This window comes from Neopelma chrysocephalum, unplaced genomic scaffold, assembly GCF_003984885.1.
Source record: "Neopelma chrysocephalum unplaced genomic scaffold, ASM398488v2 Primary Assembly neopelma1_69, whole genome shotgun sequence".
Classification (NCBI taxonomy): Eukaryota; Metazoa; Chordata; class Aves; order Passeriformes; family Pipridae; genus Neopelma; species Neopelma chrysocephalum.
In genome coordinates, this window is record NW_020897729.1 from 9206192 (window position 1) to 9227335 (window position 21144).

The 21144-nt window shown below is 41.9% G+C and overlaps 1 protein-coding gene across 3 annotated transcripts in view; it reads left to right on the forward strand.

The window, feature by feature from the left end:
- The first annotated feature begins 444 nt into the window (after window positions 1-444).
- Window positions 445-21144, forward strand: part of BCHE (butyrylcholinesterase) — a 53548-nt gene continuing 32848 nt past the window's right edge. Inside the window, exons 1-2 of one of the 3 annotated variants that reach the window (XM_027685522.1) lie at window positions 14458-14462; window positions 14984-14989. The gene's annotated coding sequence lies outside the window, so the exon portion shown is untranslated. Of the gene's footprint in view, window positions 715-14457; window positions 14463-14983; window positions 14990-20435; window positions 20713-21144 lie in introns of those variants that run through there. The other 2 variants (XM_027685521.1, XM_027685523.1) reach the window with 2 other exon arrangements.

A 21144-nucleotide genomic window follows, 5' to 3' on the forward strand; every position in this document is an offset into this window, starting at 1 on the left:
TACAAACCAAACCAAGCACTCAACCAAAAAAGCCACAACAAAACGGTTTTATTTTTCTTCAAAAAAGTTGGAAGTGGAAAAGAAAGTAGTTCAATGCCCCATCAGGTACCTCACCAGAACACAGCCCTTTCTCACTGAAGTCCCACCACTCATCCAGCCAAGCAATACCATGAAAACTGAATAACTAGTTGGGTGTCTCCTTCATTGTTATATTATATTTTAAGGCTTCTTTATTTCTAATAAAAGCAATGTGGAATCTAAATGCCACTCAAATGACAAATCCATCCTGTGAATTAAAACCGCAAACAGTTATAGAAAACAATTAAATCTGCATCTGCTTCTTTTGGAGCTTGGAATGAATTGAAAAAACAAATAAAAAACTCCAGTCCTACCAGTCACTATAAAAACATGCAATAACCGGGAAAGGTCTCAGCAAAGCAGGAACAGCACAGATGAGTAAACACAGCTGAGCAGAAACGTGTGTGGTTCATTCAGTTGTTTGCCAAAGCACCCTTACTTCAGTACATTATTTACAGAGAAAAAATAGCCCATCTTTGGAGTCATGTGCTGTTCCTGGCTCCCCAACCTCCCGCTTATCTCGGGGGTTAACCAGCATTTGGGGGTATAAATAGTTTGGCTACTTTGGTAGCCGGCTCTTGGCTCTTTTATTCGACGGGAGGAGCAGCCAGACGGGAAAAAAAATCAGCTTTCAAGGTTGGTCTTTTCTGCTTCCTTTTCAGAGACAGGAGTGTTAAAGAGCGGGCGAGGTGGCAGCGCTGATGCGATCAGACAGGCAGGTCGGAGTAAACAAACGAAGAGCTGCTGCTTTCCCCCTCATTTCTGTGTTAATTCGGTGCCACCTCCGCGGGTCTGACATTTGGGCGGGCGGAGGGTGCGAGCAGCACCAGCTGGAGCTGTGACAGCTCCTCATCCAGAGCTCCCTGTCCTTTATCCTGAACTCTGGACCGGCCCCTCGGAGGCTGCTGGTCCTGCAGGCTTTGCCTCTGGCACTGGCCCAGAAGAGCTGGAGGGTGTTTTCCGAGCTCCAGCCAGCCATGAGAATCTGGGAAAATGAACTGAACTGCCCTCCCCGAGCCCGGGGCAGGCTGCTGGACATGCCCTGCCCTGGGCTTTGAGCTGCTCACACAGCATGGACTAAAGGTGTTAAGCAGGAAATCGGGGGTGGGTGTGTGTGTTTCCTCTATTTTGGGAACTCCAAACTAGAATGAACTGATTGCTGATGGCTAAAAATGTCATGTTGTTGGTCCTTTCTACGCTCTTTATTGTTGAAAACGCAAGATATAGAAAGGAATCCTAAATCATGGGAAGGAACAAAAGGTTGGAAGGACCCTAAAGATCATCATTTCCAACCCCTTGCCATGGGCAGGGATGGCACCCACCAGATCAGGTTGCTCAGGGCCCCATATGCTCTGGAGAGTGGATAAGCACTTAAATATATTGCAATACTTTACTATTGTATTTTACTACTGAAAAATCTCTTCTTAGACCACAAAAGGGTCATATAGACACCTCTGTGCCCCATTGGGGGACACTGAGAGACTCTACAACATGTACAGACATATGGAAAAGCAAGGGGATGGTTTTCACCCAGGTGGGGTCACCCCTGTGAAAAGGGGACCAGTGTAGGAGCTACCAGAGCTGCAGAGGAGCAAAACACATCATCTAAATCTAAAGATTTAAAAAAAAATCTGAAATGGGTACAATAAAAAAATCAATGTCAGCCTTTGCAGAAAATATTGGAGGTAGAATTAGCATTAGGTGGTGTAAACTGAATGAGGTAAAATGAGGCATCAGAGTGGAAGGAAACTGCGTGAATTCTTTTCTCTTTAAAGTGTTAGCGGGACATCAAGGTGGAATTAAAATGTTTTAAATGTCAGCTGCTTGCCTCTCCCAGATCCCACTGGGAGTTTCCCAATCATCAAAACTCCAGCCATAATAAATGCACTCACACTTGTGCTGCAGTTTGCAGCTCTTCCTCTTTCTGGCTGATCATGCTGGTTATGAACTGAACCCACACTTCTGAGCTCATTCCCTGCTCCTCCACTGGCACAGAAGGGGTGGCAGAAACGTGGATGCTTCAAATGTGTCTTTCTTTGTGCTGCAGTCGTGCCTTGAGATCAGCAAAGCTCAGGCTCTGAGATTTAGCAGCACTCCACGGTGCCTTCCCTGCGTGCTCTTTGCTTGTGCTGGGAGGGTTCTGAGATTTCAGGGCTGGGGAAGTTCCTCAGAGGTTGTTTGCAGCTAATCCTTGGTCACAGCTCAACAAGGCACTGCTGATATCCCAGAGCTTTCACAGTTAAAAATTCCAGCCATAATGTAACATGCCTGATGGCTCAGAGACAAGCTCTGAGTGATTGTTCCTTCTTCTCCAGCTTCCACAGGACACGAGTTGTGCTCAGCTTTTCCCTTCTCCTTTTCCCTTTGTCTCCCAGCTGACCCCAAGGGCTCCTGCAGCAGCCAGGGGTGGACTGTGGCACAATTAAGTTAATTATTAGCTGACACAGCCCTGGGGTCGATGCTGCTGGTAACTTCTGATTAACACGTGTGATGCTGCAGTAGTGGTCAGTTAAATCTTTGCATGTTCCCTCCTGGGATTGATCTCATTTTATAGATTTGCCAGCGTTTGTGCTCAGGTTTTTGGACCCTGGAGAAGCCAGGCTGCTCTGTCAGGATCCCAGAGCTCCTCATCTTCTCAACCTTGGCATAAACCTCTCCACGTTTTTCCATAGCCAGCACACTTTACAGCAACAGCAGTAAATCATTGCATTTCTAAGAATCCTTGCAAAATGAAGTTCCCAGGCTTTCCCAGCTCTAAAACTCTTAGAAAGGCTTTTCTTCCCTTTCTACACCTGGTTTTCTCTGGCAGGAGTGTGACTGTTACACAGCAATTTTCTTTCCATGTTTTTAAAGCGGCTGATTTTAATTTGGATGTATTTTCCCCCGAAAATCCTTCCAGTCAATATGGAATTACAAAAAGCAGCTTTCTGGAGAGAAAATACAGCTGGAGAAGCTTCCACTGAGAGGTGTGTGTGTGTGTGTTGGGGCGTGTGGGTGCGTGGTCTGCACAGGGAAAACAGCTGCCTCCTGCCTGGAACCAAATCAGTTCTCTCGGTACCTGGCAGAGGGGAATATTGGTGCAAAGCTGCAGAGAAAAGAAGGAATCTGTGAGAAATGTGGAAAAGAAGAGCCTGGATACCCAGCTCCTCCTGTCTCAGTGCCATGCAAAGAGCCTGCATTAGGAGTGATGGGACAAATTCAGTCTCAATATTCACTCCAGGGCATCCCAGCCCTGCTTTGCACCACCTGCCCTGCTTTTATTTCCTTTGCTTCTTCATCCCTGTTCCCAGAGTTTCTCTGATTCAAGAAATGGTCTTCTCTCATTTCTCTCCCCCCAGAAAAAGCTGTAAAGTAGATGGTGTGGATGAGGCCAGAACAGCTCCAGGGGTCCTGTACACCAAATGAGGAAGGAACAAGGACTGACTCTGGACAGTCCAGTGGACCTTCATTTCTGTGCAGAATAAGTATTTTTCAAAAAGTATTTATTTATGTAAGTCTTGGCACTATCACTTTTGATGGTCTGCACCGACCTCTAAGATATAAAAGGAAATAATGATGTATTTATATATTTCTGGTCCTTCCACATCAAGAGTGATGCTCTCAAATAGGGACAGGGTGCACAAGGTTCACTTGGATGATGGTGGGAAAGTAAATTTTTTGTTATCCCCAAAAACCCTGATAGACTGAAACAGATTGACTTGGCTTAGAAATATGGTGCAGCTAATAAAGATGTTTCCCTCTTATAAATCTAACCATAAAGAACCATCCAGGAAGAGAGAATATAAGAAGAGATTGTAAAATTCATAATGAAATTTTATTATACATTTATCTGGAAAGGGAAGTAAGGTTTCTAATCACCAGTGACTGAGATTTTCAAAGAAACTATAAGATTATGCTTAATCAAGTAATGAGTGAAATAATATATGATGATTTTTTTATAACAGTAGAAATCTGGGCATGAGACAGAGTGTCTTAAGGAATTGTGCTGTGAAAAAATCCCAATTCTGATTTTTGTTAACAGCATATTCAGAAGGGAAAAAATGGGCAGAAGTTACCAGTCTGCTCCAGCAAACAGATGTTTTGGGGTTTATTATGGTTAGTGGGCCTCTGTAGCTTAATTAAACTCTGTTCTTATCAGCTAAGTAACACTGAGGCATATAAGGAAAGGGAGATGCTACATTTTTAACAAAATAAACAAGTAAACTCAGCTTTACCATAATCTTTCTATCTGAGAACAAGAGAAAGGAAAAGCAGCCACTGGAAAATCCATATTTAAAAAAAATTATAGATATTCTTACCAATACTAATAAAATCAGAGATACTTCCTGAATTCCTTTCAAGGGGGAAATCCACTGTTGATTTCCATCAGAAGAGGGGCCATCAAGATTTCCCAATTGCTAATCTTGAGGAGAAGTTGAATGCTTTGCATGTGCTGCACACAACCTTAAATAAAACACAGTTATTGCCTTCACTTCTACATTGTTCTCAAAAGGGCAAAAGTACTGTGTAAGTTGGGAAAGCTCCCAGAACCATTTTTAGAAAAATGGGATATTTTACGTGTCATTATTCATAATGCAAATGAAAATATTCCACAGTCCCACTTATCCATGTAGGTTGGCACAACAATTTCTGAGCTCATTGTTTCATCACCTGACACTGGAAATTAAATGTTCAACTTTGTTTTCTGCCAAATCCTCCTGCCATGTTGCCTATGAAATACATCACCAGGACAACTTTTGGGCTGAACTGACTGTGAATCAATTTATGTTCTGAACCATATTTATCATATTATATCTTGCTGTCTGTGCACAGTTGGAGACACCACCCAGTTGAAAGACTTCTTCTGGGTTTCAAAAAGGAGCAGAACCAGGTGTAAAACTACTTTTTCTTACACTTCTCAGAGCTCTTGTTGTCCAGAAGACATTTCTGTTCCCTCCGAGGGTTTGCCTTGTTTTCTGTGTCGTGACTGAACCTGAATTCAAAATCAAGAAGATTTAAAATAACAACAAACTTTTTAATTGGCCTTTATCTTTTTTTTGCTGGCAGTCACTTGCAACACATTAACCATTTTTGGTTGCTTTTGAAGAATAACTAGACATTTTTACTGCATTGTTTAGATTTAGGATTTTTTTTTTAAGAGTTAAACAACCATCTCTGAATCCATTAATGTCTGTATTGGTAGACTCATGAATCTTAATCTGGATGAAACTTCCTTTACTATTTTTTCCAGGTGGCTGCATTTACTAGAAAATTAACTCTCTGTGTGTATATATATATTTTCACTATTTTTATATATATATATATATATTTATTATTATGAGCTGTATAATTATATATATCATTACTTCCATGCTGAACATCTACATACATGCATGTTATCACTTAAACCTTTAAGGTTTTACTTTGTATTTAAAGATTCCTTTTGATGCTTCATGCCATTCATTCAGATGTAACAGCAATGAATTCCACAGCAGCAGCACAGTTCCCACATATTTTATTTTTTTTAATATATACAAGGGAAAAATGTGTTTTATCTGCCTTGCAGAGCTTCAGACTCGTGGAATGTTGAAAAGAAAGATTGTCTTTGTTCTGATTTATGAGCAATCACCAGTAATACAGATCCCCCCCTTGGGATGTTTCTGCTGAAGTGGAACCACATGGAGATTGAGCTTCCTCCCTGTGTGCCCTGATAGTCTGGTGGGTGCTATTCCAATTTGAGCTGAAGCACAACTATTTATTGCAAGAGAGGAGTGCAGAATATTTGCTGAGTAAGCCAAGACTTTTTGCATTATGCCAGGGATTTAAAGGGACAAAAAAAAAAATCAGTCCCAGCAGCAAGTCTCAGGGCACTCCATATTAACCTCTCTGTACGGCAAGAATTAGATCTTTTTTCTTCTCCTGTGTTTTCTCTATCTCATGAATAGCTTTTAATCCATGGCAGAAATTTACCTTTTACACTGTAGTTTTCAAATTTCTATAATAGGCTTTGGTGATGGATTGGGTCATAAGCCTTCTAAAAGTACCACTGAATGATCTCCTTAGGTTGGTTTTTATTCTGTGAACCTTCCTGCTGGCACTCAGCAGATCTATGGGGCAACATTTTTAACCATTCCTAAAGGGGAGAGGAGAGGATTTCCCCCTCTTTCACCACTTTGTAAATGTTCTGGGGTTTAATATTCACATTTATCATGTTTGTAACATTGGACTGGACACAGCAGGAGTTGCTTGTCAATAATTTGGACAGGAGGAAATGTGGAAACGTCCAACATATAATTATCCTCTTTCTGAAAGGACAGATTCACTTCTAAATAGATGGACAGAAACAGGCTATAAAGTGCTGCTAAAAATCTGGTGGTATCCTCTGGGAGACTATTTTAGGAGAGGGAGCAACTGTGCAGCCTGTAATGTGCCACTGCAGTGTGATCCACAAGCCAGGATGGTCCCAGCTCCCCACAGGGAGCTGAATAACCTGAGTTGTGTTTCTTGTGTTACAACAATTCCTGATCCAGTGTATTCCCACTGAGGTGCATGAAAGAAAAGGAGCCTTTCCCCTTCTTCTTTTTAGTCTGAGCTAAAAGGTTTTTTTCTTGGAGTACTTTGAGGGAAGGTAGAGGACAGTATGTGTTGCATCAATTGAGGAGGAAAGGACACAGTGTGGAAAAGCTCCCCAGAGCCAAGGAAAAAGCTGAAGGGTAGTTGAGGAAGAATCCTAAAATGTTTGGGAATATTAAGAAGAGAATAAATAATCAAATGCTTAGTGATTTGGATGGTAAAATACAACTAAATCCTTTCTAAATGTGACTCTCAGTTATTTCTTGTAGGTTTAAAGATTTGGGATCCTGGTTTAGTTTCGTGTTGTGGGACAGTCTTATCTCTTGTGTCACAAGCCCATAAAACTGGTTTTATGGAATTACCTAGTTTTATGAGGGAAAGTATCAGGATCCAGCCTTGAATCTTAGCCAGGTTTGCTTTTCCCAGGGGGTGGGTTCAAAGCAAACGGAAAGGAACCATTTTTCATGGCTCATGTCCCAGTGCAGTGGATTTTGTCACCAGATGTTCTGGATGCTGAATGTTTCCAAGGTTGTAAAAAGTGCTTGGATGAATTCAAGGAAGAAAAACTGGGTGGCAACAGGAGGCAAAAACATCACCTCTTACTGAGACTCCATTTTTTGCTGGCTGGGAAGTTTTGCTTGCATCAGTTTATGTTTTGTCTGCTCTTCTACTTTACTTTTGCAAAGTTCCCTGGTTTTTTGACAGAGTCCACAGAAGACCACAGAGATGAGTAGAAGAATGGACCACCTCTGCTATGAGGAAAGGCTGAGAGAGTTGGGATTGTTCAGCCTGGAGAAGAGAAGGCTCTGAGGAGACCTTATTGTGGCTTTTCAGTTCCAGAAGGAGATGACAAGAAGGCTGAAAAGGGAACTTTTACAAGGGTCTGGAGTGACAGAACAAGGGGGAATGGCTTCAAACTGAAAGAGGGGAGGTTTAGATTAAATATTGGGAAGAAATTGTTCTCCGTGAGGGTGGTGAGGCCCTGACACAGGTTGCTCAGAGAAGCTGTGGCTGCCCCTGGATCCCTGGAAGTGTCCAAGGCCAGGTTGGACAGGGCTTGGAGCAACCTGGGCTAGTGGAAGGTGTCCCTGCCCATGGCAGGGGCTGGAATTGGATGATCATTAAGGTCTCTTCCAACCCAAACCATTCTGTCATTCTATGATTTGTTGATTTACCTTTGCTCAGACTCTGCTTGGCCATTCTTGCACATTCTTCATTTAATTAAAAATGTTAATACTTCCCTGCAGTTACCATATCCCTGCAGTTAACACATCTCTTTAGTCATACAGAGTGGAAAAGTAATCCTGAGTCACACCATTGTCTGAGGTGACCAGTCTTGTAGAAAAAAAATCTTCTCAGTTTAGTTGTGATTTACTTAAAAACTATGTAGTGGGGAACCTGAAAAGATTAAATCTATTCAGAAGTTAGCAAGGAAAATAAATATTCAGGTATAAATTATCAAAAAGGGTAATCTGAAAAATATTCTGAATAAATTATGGCTGAGGTCAGCATGGCAGAAGCATTCATAAGATTCAAAGGGTTAGTGCAGTGCATTGAGGTTCCAGCTGCAAAGGGACACCATGTCCAACATCTTCATTAATCCCTACTTATCCAAGGCATCCTCAGAGCTCTCTCCTAAGCACACTCTTGATTTTTGACATAATGTAGAGTTTTGAAAGACTGAAATGGTCGATGCAAGGGGTAGAAATGCAGTAGTGAAAATTGGGTGCAGCTATGAAATTAATGGAAGCTTCGTTGGAAATTGCACTGCGTGTAACACCAGTTCTTGGGTGAGCTGTGCAGTGTTTGCATCCTAAGCCTGTGTTGCTGATGATTGTTTTTTTAATTATTATTTTAAATTATTTTATTTTTGTTATTTTATTTTTGTTATTTTAATAATTTTACTTCTACTGCTTATTTTAATTTGCTTTGCACTTGAATTTCGGCAAACGCTGCTGGTGGTTTTTGGAGTGAGATGAAGTCCTGTGAAAAATACTGAGCTGTATAATCAGAAGCAAAATGAGTCTGAGGGGCTTTCTTTCCTTCTGGTTTTCTAGGATTTCAGATGAATAGCAGCCATGAGACGAGCCAGCTCTGTGGTGATGAATATTGCTTAAGGGCAACAGCACAACCTGGTGGTTTGTGGTTATTCTAATGCATCAGATCAGGTATCTGCACAGAAAAAACACAGAAATTTCCCTTCCCCACAAACCTGCTCAGAACTGCAGCTGGTTTTCATTAGTTCCTTCCTAAGACACTATTTTACCTGAGGTTTTCAGAATATATAGGAAAAAACAGACTGTCAGGGCACTGCAAAAAGATAAAGCAGCAGATCCTTCCCAACATCACTGACTGTGAAACCTCGAGGTGCAGTCTGTGCTGGATATGTCTGAATTTTTGTTCCAAGGTAATAGCTAGAGGTGTATAACTAAGAAGGAAAGCTTGCAATATGCACTATGCAAAATTTTGGAAAAATAGACAAAAGGAAAGTGTGTGTAGAAAAAAATGCAAGTTTGCCTTGCTCTTTCTATTATGTCGAAGCCAAGCAATGTATAAAGTGCATTTTCACAGAATGAATATTCAGAGACCAATAATAACATTTATTCTCTTTCCCCTGTGTCTTCAGGGTAAGTGACGTTGGTCAGAGTGTATCTTCTGATGTGGCAGTGAAGTGAAACGGGTGGCAAATGTGCTCAGAGAGAATTTCCAAATAAAATTAATTACATTTTGTGTTTTGCTGGGTTCTGAAGAACAGGCTGTTATTACGGGCAAAGCAGCTGGCACTGCTGTGGGTGCTGAACTAAATATCTTGCAAACTACATATTCAGTTCATTTATTGATCATGTAGAAGGGGATAAAAGCCATTGACTGTAACTAGAAAGGAGTTCCAGTCCAGTGCTGGGGCTGTTACTGAGATTGTGAAAGGCTTTTTCATAGAATCATAGAATTATAGAACGGTTTGGGTTGGAAAGGACCTTAAAGCTCATCTTGTTCCAAACTCCTGCCATGGGCAGGGACACCTTCCATACACCAGGTTGCTCAGAGCCCCATCCAGCCTGACCCTCACCATCTCCAGGGATTGGGAGACCACAACCCTTCTGAGTTATTTATCCTTCAGGCTGTGTCCAAAACACACACTGCTCAGTCCTGCTTGACTTGATAGAAAGAACCTTCACCTGAGTGGGTTTGGACCTGAGAGCAAAGGGATTTTAAAAGACACCTACAGAAACACTGATGGATTAAAGTGCTTTGGGGCAAAAGTAGCATTATATTTATGCAGCGAATATTCCTACAGGATTTTCCCCACAAAGAAATGATGAGGTGTCTCTTTGCTTCATCTTTGTCCTTTAGCCCAGTTCATGGCTGAAGAATGACTCACAGTCCTGGTCCAAGAAAGCACTGAGTCCATGTGGAAGCGTGATTAATGCATTTAAACTCATTCAACTTTTATTTGTTTATGGTGATCAAATATATAAAGTCTGTCAAAATTCATGAAGATTATTATTATTCTGCTTTGGTTTATTATAGAGGAAATACATTATTACATAAATAGGACAAAATACTCTGAAGATCAGTGACGACATTTCTGAAAAATTGTACAAAGAGCTTTGGAAAAATGTAGAATAGAAAAAAAAAGGAAAAGATAAATAAGAGAAAGAATTGTTTTCTTGAGTGCCAAATTAGAGGACAAAATCATCAAAGACCAAATGCTGCTGTCCACAACTTTTGCCTATAGCCCACTAAAGCACAGGGAGGTGATGTGGTTCCTGCATCCCACTAGAGCAGGTATGGGAATCATGCTGAGTTCTGCCACAGCTGTCCACAACTATGGACAGCAAACAAACCTCTGAGATGAAATGCCTTCGTGCCAGCTTCCCACACACCCTGCTTCAGGGTGGAGGAACTCCAGATTATTTTCCAGCTTGCTGAAAAGGATTGGTGAGCACGGTGATGTCAAGTCTGTCTGCTTGATGTGCTTTGATCACTCTCTAATTATATCCCATCAGCTGAGACACTGATTTGTGCTTTGCTCCCGAAGCAGAGACAATTTTGATTGCTGGATGGAGCATCTCAGATCAGCTGGGTTGAGCTGACATGTCTCCATCAGCCCCTCCTGCCACAACTGCTGGGTGATGTCTGGGACAGCCCAGAAACTTCTGGGAGGGTCAGTCCTCCACTCTGCTTCCCCTGTTCTTTGCCAGAGTTAAGCCATATTTTCGTCTTAGCAGAAAGAATTTGTTGGGAATAATTTACTATACTCCTTGGGGACGTCTTCCTATCATGGAATCATTCAGGTTGGAAAAGCCCTCCAAGATCATCGAGTCGAACCATTAACCCAGCACTGCCAACCATGTCCTCAAGGGCCACAGCCTCAATTTTTTTTAACACTTCCAGGGATGGTGATCCCACTGTTCCAGCCTATTTCTGTTCCAGACAACCCTTTCAGTGAAGAAATCCTTCCTACCATCCAATCTAACCTCCCCTGGGGCAACTTGAGGACATTTCTTCTGGTCCTGTCACTTGTCACCTGAGAGAAGAGACCGACCCCCACCTGGCTCTGACCTCCTTTCAGGGTGTTGTAGAGAGCAAACTCTTGACAGCTGAGTATCAAAAACCCTCTCAGAGAATAGTCATGTTCCCAGTTTTCATGCTCTCCTTTCTCCCTGTAAATGGAGGGAACATGGAGAGGGTCTGTATTGTTTTCACAGTGCCGTTTGTGCCCTGAAAATAAATGTTGCATCAGCACTTACAGTACATGTAGGAGGAGGAGCAACAGTCCTGTAGAACAAATTCAATGTGTTCCCATATTTGTCCACCGAATTGTGTGTTCTCATTGCTGTAAATTTTGCATTAAATTATTTAGGTCAGCTTAAATTTGGAAAGCAACAGAATAAACACCATTTTTTTGCCTCATTTACATGTCTGTGATTATTGTGAAATGCTTTGCTTCCTAAATTAAAGTGATGCAAGCAGTCTGCCAGGAAAATAAGCAGCAATATTTTTTGGTTATATTTCTGAAATGCTGGTTGTGACACTCTCTCATTAACCAGGAGTAGGTGGACACCTGGAAAAGGAAAATTCAGAAAACGCTGGATGTGTCCTAATTTTCCAGTGAATTTAACAGCATTTTGGGACTTTGCCTAATGGTTTAAGTACATAGTGCTGCAGACATGGGCACTGCACACCTTTGGAGCTGTTGGGGTTGGTGTATCAATATCCCTGATCTGGGGATTAAGGATTGCTAATGGCATGGAATGGATGCATTGTCAGGATGCAGGGTATCACATTAAAAGTCATTAATAGCTCTGTCCTGTGCCCTGACATGATGCAATCCAGCAGCTGTCCCGTGCAGAAACTCCTCAGGCATCCTGTCAAAGGTGGACATGCTAATAACTGGGATGGGACTGGCTCAGTGCATCCTGATGGTGCCAGAGCCCTTCCTGCTTCCCTCTCAATGACTTGTCCTCAACGCCTGCCCTCATCCTACCTCTTGTTTTCACTGCTGGGGAAATGCCAAAAGCTCCAGACTCCATTTCTGGCTGATCCTGTCTCAGGCAAACACCCCTCTGTTCCTCAGTGTATGGAAAGGAGCTTCCTATAAGCAATTCCACACAACTTTGTCACCTCCCAGTGCCTTACACTCCTTTGGTTATACACTGACAAATGTTGCTTTGTGGTTTTCAGTGTGTGTGAGTCCCATCTTTCTGCTCCCACCAGATGCCACTTATGTTAAATGGAAATCTTTTTGTCACTGAGGCTGCTCAGACTGATCTTCTTTGCATTACTTGAAGATCCTGACTGAAAATCCAGTCATGGAGTGGCCCAGCACAGCTTTCCAAGTGAAACATTTGCTCTTTATAAATCTTTGGATGTTTGCTATGCCCCATGCTGGTTATCATCACTGATGGGGTGTTCACTGTGGGGTCACTGTCATCTCCAGCAGATATTTTGGGTTTACAATACCTGGAGAATCTCACCCCGTTATTCAAGTGAGAGCTGTTGGTGTTTTCCCACCTCAGGATCTTTGGGTGAGGAGGAGGAGGCTGCAATATGTCTTCCTTTCAGCCACTTTATTAAGTAAATATCCACTGATGAAGGGGAAGCACCTCTGTAGCCTCTGCTTTGAATCTGCTTCTGTCTGTTCTGGTATAACTATGTCAGCAAAAATTCATCAGTTTTACTCCTTGCCCATCTTCTCTGGAAAAAGCTTCAAAGTTTCTCTGTAAAACATTTGGATTCAGCCTCTTTTCCTATTTCATGCACCAATACTTAATTTTTGTACAGATTTTTATCGATTGCTTTTCTTAGTGTTATTTTATTTTGCTGCTTTATGGCTGTTGTTAGCATTTACTAGGGAAACTATTTTTTATATTCTGCATGTGAGGACATCACTGCAGATTTTTTGGCTTCGTGAATAGCCAACTAAAATTTGGGATGTGTGTGGGGGGGAGATGTGGAATAAAAGGAGGAGAGAAAAGGCAGCATAGGAAGGTTAGAAAATTGCTTTTCACTTCTCACATGGTTAAATCCTAAACACTGGTAAGTGCCTTTTCACTGGGGAGGACAGCTCATATCTGATATAGGCACAAGTGTGCTTAATCAGAAAAGCAATACCACAGGCACTTCCATCTCTTTGTGCAACATTCCAAACCTTCCATGTTTTCAGCAGCCGGGGGTGGGATTTGCTTCTTTTTTTTTTTTTGGCGTGAACACGAAAATTAAACTCACTTGAATGCTTTCACTGAGCAAGCCTGAGCCATCCTGCATTCCTCCAGGGGCACTGGGAATACACTCACAGTCTTTTCCAAACTAAATGATTCTGTGATTCTGCTTTATGGAAGCTGCGCTCCTGTGGGATGGGCACTGGGAGGCAATCCATGGAAATCTCACCCAGCAGCACCCACCCACCTACCTGTGGGTTTTCTTCGGTGTGAGGGAGCTGCTGCTTTGGCAGAGAGGAAGGCACAGGGGGTTTGTGCCATGTTATTCCATCTGTGCCTCCTGAATCTGTTTCCAGACCGAATCCTCACTACAACCTTTATTATGATTGATTATTGTGCACACAAGATTCACGGCTGTGCTGGTGGCTCCAACAAGAAGCACTGGCAGTTCCTGGGCAGGCTGCTCCCACGTGGCTTTCCTTCCCCAGCTCAGGAGCCCAGGGATTTTCTTCACTGTCTTTCTTTGGGTATTGCCTGTGGTGACTCCTAGAAAATCTAATCTCTGAATTCCAAGGGCTGACTTCTGTTTACTGTGGAAAACGGATGGAAGTGCTGCTTTTATTCAAGGTTACCATCAAAAATTCTTTATTTTTAATGATATATTGAGAGAAAACCTACCACACTGCAGCTATAAAAGTAGGGTATTTAAAACAAACCGAAAAGAACAGTGTCCTAAAGTCCTGGGTGTCTGAATGCAATTCAGACTTTCTATGATCTTGGGCACATCTTTCAATTTCCCAGTATCCTTGGTCTGATAACTTAAATAGAAAGTCTTTCAGGTTGTAGACTGTCTTTGTGCATTTTGCACTGAACCTGCCTTCAGCAAAAGGGAGAGAATGAGCAGAGAGTTGTAACATTCCTGCAACCACTAAAACTGCCTCTTCTCCCCGAGGTCGGCAGGGTCTGCTCACAGTGCCAGGTTCTCTAGCACTGCCCTGAAGTTTTCCTTCCCTGCTGCAACTCCTGCTCGGGGAAAATACGCTTAGGGATCATTTTTGGTGTTAAAATGCTCCTACATGATAGAGGGAAAGGGATGGGGAGAAGTCAGTGCTGTTTCAGACTTGTACATTTTCCTTCGTGCAAACAAAGGTGTGGGGAAGGAAAAATAAGGTTATGGGGTGGATGAATCCATCAGGGACCTGCATAGGGTGGGATAATCATGAGCAGAATATACCATTATTAAACTAAGGTAGAATAACTCTATCCCCTTTATAATATAATGTTCTCTAATAGTTATACCTGATTAATGTTTTAAGAACGCTGTTGGAACCAATATAGCTTTAATATTTTGACTGGTGTCCTCAAAATTCGCATCGATCCCCACATTTTGAGCATCCCATCACCCTTCACTTAACGTTATGTACTTAATATATAAACATAGAGCAAGACCAGAGGGGGTCTCCTGTACTTTAGCACTGAGCCACCTGCTCTGACAAGGCTGTTGTTGAGGCAGATGGCCCCGTGATGGATTACCTGGGACTCACCAATCGCGGTGTCTTCCCGAAACATTTGCCCAGATGTTTGTAACGAGGTTTTCATGATTCCACAACACTTGCACATCCACAGAAGGAAGGGACCTTCTGTTGGGAAGCCACCCAGCCTGAGAAGTTTGCTGCTCTGGTGGCTCTGAGCTTTCATGACCCTGTGGCAGAGGACAGCCCGTGGTGCCCCAGAGGTGACAAAACAAGCACAGCCTCTTCCAGGGTCGTTTGGTTTTTTTCCCAAAGTTATATTTCTTTCCTGAAACACAAAGGCAAAGAGATCAAGTCCGCTGGGAATTAATAGAAAATAAAGTAAAACTGGCTCTGGAATGTTTTTTTTTTTAGTTTTGCTCTTATGCAATTTTAGTGCGGAAAAATGAAACGTGTGTCCTGATGTGGCCAACACAGAATCATTGTGGTTGGAAAAGCCCTTGAAGATCATTGAGTCCAACCACTAACCCAGCACTGCCAAGGCCACCATAAATCCTGTCCATAAGTGCCACATCTACATGTCTTTTAAATCCCTCCATCAACACTGTCTTTCTTCTACTTGAGCAAAGCTATTGGGAAGGGCTTTTCCAGCACGGGGGCTGCAGTGACCTCCCAAACCTCCTCTCCAAAAAGCTTCAGACCTACCACAGTGGATCTGAAACTTTATCTCGTGCCAAACACCTCGTTATTTCCACTAAAATCCACAGCTGTGACATATTCAGGTGCTGTGACCCATTTTTGGGGCACACTGAACTTCTTTGCTCTGTAACTTCCCTCCCGCAGGTCCCAGCAGGTCCTGATGTCAGGCTCGATTCTTTCATTGCTGTTTTCACCACGCTGGATGAAATTGAAATCTGAAAACAGCAATGACTTAAGATAAACCTTTGAACATCCCTATGGCATTTTTCATTACACATCTTCCTTCTCTTGTGGATGTAGAAACCAAAAACCTAAAATAAAGAGTGAGAACTGGGAGGACTGGGGAGAATTTCCACCTTTCGGGTAGAAATTCTACTTTAGAGATTCAAAGGAGCTCATTGATCCACCAAACTTCTTAGTTATTCACAGAGTTTGGGCGTGAGAGAACATAATATCATGAACTTCAATCTGCTGTTGGCAGGTGACCACGGGAATTCAAATATCTTTATTTTAAACAATTAGAGCTTTACTGTTCATAGGAAAGAAATGGAAAAAAAAAAGGTATACAGTCAATTAATTAATCATCTGAAGAAATCTGAGAAACCTAACTTGTAATTTAATTAGCTTTAAAAAGCTCACACAAGATGAGCTCTTTGCTGAGGCTTCAATTTTGTCTATTTTCTTGCAAGGTAAACACCAGGCTATAATAATGTCATGAAAGACATATTTTGTACACATTAATCATATTTTATTGAACCTGATCCGCATATGAGACAAAATACTGAGTTATGTAATACCACAAGGAATTAAGAATACATGAACATTCAAAAGAAATAATAATAATAATAATACCTTTATCTTTTAACTGGCTATATCTTCTCGTTGGCTCTGATTTCTCCAAGACATTTATAAAAGTACAGACCATAATTGTGCTAATAAAGAGGAAATTATGCTGATCTATAATTAGAGTAATAAGGAAAAAGGCACAGCAGATCATAATTGAACCAATAAGGGGAAAATATAATCATGTTTAATGGCTTATATGAGTGTTAGTGTCTCCTGTATACTTAATAAATTGGTATCTATTTTCCTGGTGTGTATCTAAGACACCTTTCCTAATATTATCAAATTACCCTTCAGATCCATTGTTGGCAACTTCTGCTCATCCTGGAAGGCTCTCTGTGGTGAGGCTTCTTGGAATAATCAGAATAACAACAGAATTTTGGACGGGTCTGACCATCAGCTACAATCACCTGCAGCAACACTTCAGCCCTCTCCAGGTTTATTTAGGGTGTCCCTGGTTTACATCCATGGATAATAAGAGGTGTGTGGGCAGTAAGAGCAATCAGTCTCATACCAAACATATTTTCAAAAGAAATAAGGAAAGAGTTGAGAGGTGTAACCCTCTGTGGTCACCGGATTTGGGCATGAAAAGATGCTCTGCAAACTCAAAAACAAAAGGCAATGATTTATTTCCTAATATTCACAGTAGAATATCATGGCTGCAAACCCCAAAGCTGAGTATCAGTAGTTCTTTGCTGCTGCTGTGCTCCCTCTTCTGTGTTTTTATTTTTTACCTGAAAATTTCCCAGCTTGCAGCTTTGATGTTTTTTCCCTGCGAGTCCTTGAGCTGTTAAGTGTCCCCTTCTCAGCAATCTTACCCCTGTCTGCAATTTCACCTTTTGCATCTTGTGCAGCTCGAGTTTACTTGTTTTTCCTCACAGCTTTTTTTTCTCCCAACGTGGTGGTTTTCTCAGAGGTCCCAGCCAAGGTCACACAGATGCTCAGCGTGAAAATTCAGCCAGGGATCAGAGAGAGCTGAACCCTCCCGAGGGATTTGAGAGCTGGAGTTTAAAACAACCTCCCCACATCTTCACACAAGTGACACTACATATAGTTTAGCTATAATTTGCCTTTTGATTACCCTCCAATCAATTAAAAAATAAGAATATTTCCTACTTTTACATAGTATGAGCACATAAATATTTTCCTGGATGTGCCCACGCTTGGTATGTGACATCCTTTACTTTGAAGGGACATTTGCAAAGCTTTTCAGCCCAGTTATCCTCACAGGAGCCCAGGTGCTCTTCCAGAGGTGTAGATGGCTTGGAAGGGCAGGACCAGCTCTGGTGAATGGGGCTCTTCATGTGCAGGTAGATCTTGAAAGCTCAGAGGGCTATGATCCTATGATAATATGGAATATGCATGATTTAGGATATTAATAATTTTAAGAAATCTGCATATGCTTATATAGTATCCTGAAAGGCACCTAAATAATTAATTAAAAATAACAAAAATATATTTTATAATATATATTGATCATGTATTTCCACGTATGTTTATGTATTTATATATAATAACTATTGTTCTCTAAACTTCTTAGCCTGATAAATATCAGTCTTCCCTAGAGCTGACCTTGGCTTTCACTTCTTAAGACACCTGGACAGACATCTCTTGTATCAAAATTCCTGTGACAGTGTGACACTGCTTTCACACACACACATGAAATAATGAAAAGACACTTTTATAATTTGCAGGGAACTTTAAGAACCTTAAATGAAAAAATCATATAACCTCATAAAGCCTCATTAGACAGATGGATGGAGATATTTCAAAGTAACAGAATAAATATGTATGTGTATGTATGTATACAACACACACACATATATATATATAAAAATATATACACACACACATATAGTATTCCATGCACTGGTTTATACCTCCTTTCCTTTCAAGCTCCCAAAGGATAACTGAGAAAACAACGATTCTACACAGAATTACAAAAGGCATTAAATGCATTTAAGCTCTAATTTTCGCCCAGGTATTTTTAGTAAGCTCAGCAATAACTAAAAGAAGTGTTTCCTTGCGCAGCACACAGTTGTGAAACTTTAATTTATATGTTAATTTTTTAATTAAAGGGAAAAAATTATAGAAGAGGGTCTAGTTTTCTTTAAAAGTGCAGCATAATAGTCTAACATTAGACTGGAGGATAATAGTTGAGATGTCTAACAGCCCAACCACTCTTCCCTGAGGACACCCAGGTAACCCCAAGGCTGAACTCAGTGTTTTCTGCTGCCTCAGAAACAGTCGATTCACTTATCCCAGGGTCACCTTGTCACAAAGGCTCCACATTTTGCATTTCCTGAGGGTTCTGCCTGAGAGCAGGGGGTGTTTGGGTGCCCTGGGCACTGCAAAGGGGAGCAGACAGGGGTGAGGAGAGGGGAAGGCACAGCCCTGACAGCAGATGTAGGAAAACACAGACAATGCTGGAAAATAGATAAAGCCAGAAACTGCATTTTTAGTGTTTGAGTGTCCTGGGGTTTCTCTGCCGCTCAAGGCAAAGAGGTTTGAGAATGCAGTGGTTAGTCACAAGCATCTGAAATACCTAATTTAAAAGTGGCCTCTGACAAGATTTGGGGCTTGTGATTCATTCCTCTGATGTCATGGAAGTGAAGGAAATGTGTGTCACCTGGCCACGTCTCTAAAGGGGGTAAAGAGGCGTCAGAGAAAGGCAGTGAATGCACATCAGAGAACATTGAAATTGCCTTAATTTGAAGAGCATGATTTGGTGTTTCCTGCAGGAAACTGCACTTGAAAAGTTTTAATCAGCAAGGGTTGTCACTCGAATTAATTCTGATTTAATCTTATTTTATCACTAAATGTTTCTATTTGCATTGCTGACACAACAATCTTGGCCAAGAATTCCAAATTCCCAACTGGCAGCTTTAATGGATTCTCCTATGGTGAAAGCTTAGGGATTTATCACAGAATCAGAGAATCTTTGAAAATCCTGGGTTGGAAGGGACCTTAAAGATCCTCCAGTTCCAAAACCTTGCCCTGATGGTTTAGGTTTAGACTGGGGCATGTTCTCTCCAGTGAGCTTGTCCATGCAATACACCTAAAGGGAGACTGCAAAATTACCAGGAGAAACAAAATGATCATGATTTCTTAAACTTTCCTCTGTTTTAACACCATTTCCCATTCTAGCTTTAAAAAAAAAAAACCACCCGCTTGTACTCTCCATATTAAGGTCTATAAACTTCATACTTAACTTTTTATTTCTGCTTTATTCCCCTTCCCTGCTTTGCCAAATATTGCTTTTGTGTAATTGAAACAGAGCTGTAGTTTGATTATTAAACAGGGAAAGTAATTGTATTTGGCTGTACAGGGGGAAGTAAAGGTGCTTCATAGAAAAAAAACTTAAACTGTGGAAAAGTTGCTTTTTTTTCAGAGCAGAGCTTGAGGGCAGATGCTCCTGGGGGGCAACAGTCCCACCACCATGGAGTCACCTTCTGGTTTCATGGGGTGGCTCAGGGATGTGGGTTTGACGAGACAATTTGTAGGGAGGGTTTACATAATTTATTTCTCTTCTCCACCCCTCTTCTCTATTCATTTGTGCCTCAAAATATTTGCCTTTTGAAGACCCTCCCCGTGTTGTAGGACTTGACCCGTGGTTCAGCCTGGCTTTGTACCTGCAGCGTGGAATTCTGGTGGGAACAGTGCTCAGGAGGTTGGGGCAAAAGGAGAGTATCAGGTGTCCTAAGATCCGTGGGTGATTTCCTGTTGGGAGCCCAAGAAGGCAGAAATCAGCACGTGACACCGTCTGGGTCCCATTTTTAACCCCACCATCAGCAGAGGACCACGCAGAGCTCTGCCACAGCCCTGATGGCAGCCAGTCAAGTGACACACCTGATGCTTTGCCAGTTGTGACATGCCTGGGCAGAGGACACTCCTGTTTTATCTGCCACAGTTGCTTAAAACCAAAAATAACCACTCATGTTACAGTGAAGAGTTTGCGGTGGGTAAAACCGCTGCTGATCTTGGGCAAAAAAAAGCACAGGTGGGAGAGAGCTCTAAGCAAAGACGGGCAGGATTTATTATATTTGCAATTCTATTTATCTTTCCAGCTCCTAAACCAGCTGCCTCATGCAAAAGGACACATCCCTGAGTTCCCCCAGCCCCCTGGAAGCTCCTGCCTGGGTTTTGCCCGGCGCGGGTGTTCCCTCCATGGCATTCCCACAGTGATCCCGTTATCCTGGGAGCAGATGCCGGGTGGGAAGCAGCGCCTGCCCGCAGATCAAGTTGCTGCTGCCAACTCTCGCGAGCTTTATGTCAGAAACACTTGATTATAATGTCAGCACTGGGCAATTTACGGGCTTAAAGCAGCAGCTGCACAACTGCATTTCCCCGAGGTACCCAAAGATCCCGCTACTAAAAACTTTTGTAGCTCTTGTAATAGAAGTGGGGTAAGTGATTCTCTCTTTCCATGTCTCTGTCTGCCAGGATAATTTACAGTTCAGCTTGATTTGCACGGGGATTGGGATCTTTTAAAACGTTCTGCTCTGCCCATTTGTTGCTCTCTTGGGAAAACTCCCTCTGCTCTGCAAATGCAGCGTGTGTATCCAACCTCGGGATTATTCAGGGGGTCCCGGGCTAAGTAAATTAAGCTGAGCTAGAAATCACTTATTAATTCAACCATCTTTCCAATTTAAATCGTGATTTTATAGCTCTGTGTATAGATTTTTTGGCTGGGTAAGTGTTTGCAAGGGGAGGAAACAGTCATTGAAATAAACAGTGTTTCCTTACTGAATAAGAATGCAAAAGTAGAGTCTGTTTAACTTTTGCTGGAGGAAACTACTCCAGCAGCAGCTTTTTAAAATATGCAAATACATTTTAGG